Genomic DNA, 3872 nt, shown 5'->3' with positions numbered 1-3872 from the left:
TCCCCTTCCCTCCCCTCCCCTCCCCTTCCCTCCCCTCCCCTCCACTCCCCTTCCCTCCCCTCCCCTCCCCTTCCCTCCCCTTCCCTCCCCTCCCCTCCCCTCCCCTCCCCTTCCCTCCCCTCCCCTCCCCTCCCCTTCCCTTCCCTCCCCTTCCCTCCCCTCCTTTCCCCTCCCCTTCCCTCCCCTCCCCTCCCCTCCCCTTCCCTCCCCTCCCCTCCCCTCCCCTTCCCTCCCCTCCCCTCCCCTTCCCTCCCCTTCCCTCCCCTCCCCTTCCCTCCCCTCCCCTTCCCTCCCCCTCCCCTCCCTTCCCTCCCCTTCCCTCTCCTGTCCTTCCCTCCCCTCCCCTTCCCTCCCCTCCCCTCCCCTCTCCTTCCCTCCCCTCCCCTCCCCTCTCCCTCCCCTCCCCTCCCCTTCCCTCCCCTCCTTTCCCCTCCCCTCCCCTTCCCTCCCCTCCTTTCCCCTCCCCTTCCCTCCCCTCCCCTTCCCTCCCCTCCCCTCCCCTCCCCTTCCCTCCCCTTCCCTCCCCTCCCCTTCCCTCCCCTCCCCTTCCCTCCCCTTCCCCTCCCCTTCCCTCCCCTCCAGTCCCCTCCCTTTCCCTTCCCTCCCCTCCCCTTCCCTTCCCTCCCCTCCCCTCTCCTCTCCTTGCCTCCCCTCCCCTCCCCTCTCCCTCCCCTCCCCTCCCCTTCCCTCCCCTCCTTTCCCCTCCCCTCCTCTTCTCTCCCCTCCCCTCCCCTCCCCTCCCCTCCTTCCCCTCCCTCCCCTTTCCTCCCCTTTCCTCCCCTTCCCTTCCCTCCCCTCCCCTCCCCTCCCCTCCTCCTCCCTCCCCTCCCCTCCCCTCCCCTTTCCTCCCCTCCCCTCCCCTCCCCTCCCCTCCTCTTCCCTCCCCTCCCCTTCCCTCCCCTTTCCTCCCCTCCCCTCCCCTCCTCATTCCTCCCCTCCCCTCCCCTCCCCTCCCCTCCCCTCCCCCCTCCCCTCCCCTTCCCCCCTCCCCTTCCCTTCCCTCCCCTCCCCTCCCCTCCCCTTTCCTCCCCTCCCTCCCCTTTCCTCCCCTCCCCTCCCCTCCCCTCCCCTCCCCTTTCCTCCCCTCCCCTCCCCTCCCTCCCCTCCCTCCCCTTTCCTCCCCTTCCCTCCCCTTCCCTCCCCTCCCCTTCCCTCCCCTCCCTCCCCTTCCCTTCCCTCCCCTCCCCTTCCCTCCCCTCCTCTCCCCTCCCCTCTCCTTCCCTCCCCTCCCCTCCCTTCTCCCTCCCCTTCCTTCCCCTCCTTTCCCCTCCCCTCCCCTTCCCTCCCCTCCCCTCCCCTTCCCTCCCCTCCTTTCCCCTCCCCTTCCCTCCCCTCCCCTCCCCTTCCCTCCCCTCCCCTCCCCTCCCCTTCCCTCCCCTTCCCTCCCCTCCCCTTCCCTCCCTCCCCTTCCCTCCCCTTCCCTCCCCTCTCCTTCCCTCCCCTTCCCTCCCCTTCCCTCCCCTTCCCTCCCCTTCTTTCCCCTCCCCTTCCCTCCCCTCCCGCCCCTCCCCTCCCCTCCCCGTCCCTCCCCTCCCCTCCCCTCCCCTTCCCTCTCCCTTCCCTAACCGTCCGTTCCCTCCCCTTCCCTCCCCTCCCCTTCCCTCCCCTCCCCTCTCCCTCCCCTCCCCTCCCCTTCCCCCCCTCCTTTCCCCTCCCCTCCTCTTCTCTCCCCTCCCCTCCCCTCCCCTCCCCTCCCTCCCCTTTCTTCCCCTTTCCTCCCCTTTCCTCCCCTTCCCTTCCCTCCCCTCCCCTCCCCTCCCCTCCCCTCCCCTTTCCTCCCCTCCCCTCCCCTTTCTTCCCCTCTCCTCCCCTCCCCTCCCCTCCTCTTCCCTCCCCTCCCCTTCCCTCCCCTTTCCTCCCCTCCCCTCCCCTCCCCTCCCCTCCCCTCCCCTCCCCATTCCTCCCCTCCCCTCCCCTCCCCTCCCCTCCCCTTCCCCCCTCCCCTTCCCTTCCCTCCCCTCCCCTCCCCTCCTCTTTCCTCCCCTCCTTCCCCTTTCCTCCCCTCCCCTCCCCTCCCCTTTCCTCCCCTCCCCTCCCCTCCCTCCCCTCCCTCCCCTCCCTCCCCTTTCCTCCCCTTTCCTCCCCTCCCCTTCCCTCCCCTCCCCTCCCCTTCCCTTCCCTTCCCTCCCCTCCCCTGCCCTTCCCTCCCCTCCCCTCTCCTTCCCTCCCCTCCCCTCCCCTCTCCCTCCCCTCCCCTCCCCTTCCCTCCCCTCCTTTTCCCTCCCTCCCCTTCCCTCCCCTCCCTCCCCTTCCCTTCCCTCCCCTCCCCTCCCCTTCCCTCCCCTTCCCTCCCCTCCCCTTCCCTCCCCTCCCCTCCCCTCCCCTTCCTTCCCCTTCCCTCCCCTCCCCTTCCCTCCCCTCCCCTTCCCTCCCCTTCCCTTCCCTCCCCTCCTTTCCCCTCCCCTTCCCTTCCCTCCCCCTTCCCTCCCCTCCCCTTCCCTCCCCTCCCTTCCCTCCCCTCCCTTCCCTCCCCTCCCCCTACCCTCCCCTCCCTTCCCTCCCCTCCCTTCCCTCCCCTCCCCTGCCCTCCCCTCCCCTCCCCTTCCCTCCCCTCCCCTCCCCTCCCACCCTTTCCCCTCCCTCCCCTCTCCTTCCCTCCCCTCACCTCCCCTCTCCCTCCCTTCCCTCCCCTTCCCTCCCTCCCCTCCCTCCCCTTCCCTCCCCTCCCCTACCCTCCTCTCCCCTTTCCTCCCCTCCCCTTTCCTCCCCATTCCTCCCCTCCCCTCCCCTCCCCTTCTCACCCTCCCCTTCCCTTCCCTCCCCTCCCCTCTCCTCCCCTTTCCTCTCCTCCCCTCCCCTCCCCTTCCCTCCCCTCCCCTTCCCTCCCCTTCCCTCCCCTCCCCTCCCCTCCCCTTCCCTCCCCTCCCCTTCCCTCCCCTCCCCTCCCCTCTCCTTCCCCCCCTCCCCTCCCCTCTCCCTCCCCTCCCCTCCCCTTCCCTCCCCTCCCTTTCCCTCCCCTCCCCTTCCCTCCCCTCCTTTCCCCTCCCCTCCCCCCCCTTCCCTCCCCTCCCCTCCCCTTCCCTCGCCTTCCCTCCCCTCCCCTTCCCTCCACTTCTCTTCCCTCCCCTTCCCTCCCTCCCACCCTCCCCTCCCTCCCCTTCCCTCCCCTCCCCTCCCTTCCCTCCCTCCCTCTCCCTCCCTCCCTCCCCTTCCCTCCCCTCCTTTCCCCTCCCCTTCCCTCCCTCCCTCCTCTCCCTCCCTCCCTTCCCTCCCCTCCCCTTCCCTCCCCTCCCTCCCTCCCCCTCCCTCACCTTCTCTTTCCTCCCATTCCCTCCCCTTCCCTCCTCTCCCCTTCCCTCCCCTTCCCTCCCCTCCCCTCCCCTTCCCTCCTCCTCCCTCCCTCCCTCCCCTCCCCTCCCCTCCCCTTCCCTCCCCTCCCTCTCCTTCCCTCCCCTCACCTCCCTCTCCCTCCCTTCCCTCCCTTCCCTCCCCTCCCCTCCGCTCCCCTTCCCTCTCCTTTGCTCCCCTGCCCTCCCCGTCCCTTTCCTTCCCAGTCCTCCCCTCCCATCCCCTCCCCTCCTCTTCCCCCCCTCCCCTCCCCTCCCCTCCCTCCTCTTCCCCCTCCCCTCCCCTCCCCTCCCTCCTCTTCCCCCTCCCTCTCCCTTCCCCCTCCCCTCCCCTTCCCCCTCCTCCCCTCCCTCCCCTCCCCTCCCCTTCCCTCCCTTTCCCTCCCCTTCCCTTTCCTCCCCTCCCCTCCCCTTTCCTCCCCTTCCCTCCCCTCCTTTTTCCTCCCCTTTCCTCCCCTCCCCTCCCCTCCCCTCCTCTTCTCTCCCCTCCCCTCCCCTACCCTCCCCTCCCTCCCCTTTCCTCCCTTTTCCTCCCCTTCCCTTCCCTCCCCTCCCTCCCTCCCCTCCTCCTCCCTCCCTCCCCTC

The sequence above is a fragment of the Coenobita brevimanus genome, unplaced genomic scaffold (genome assembly GCF_032717465.1).
Source record: "Coenobita brevimanus isolate Jiangsu-jjx unplaced genomic scaffold, ASM3271746v2 jjx.HiC_scaffold_2879, whole genome shotgun sequence".
Lineage (NCBI taxonomy): Eukaryota > Metazoa > Arthropoda > Malacostraca > Decapoda > Coenobitidae > Coenobita > Coenobita brevimanus.
This window is presented reverse-complemented; position numbering follows the sequence as displayed.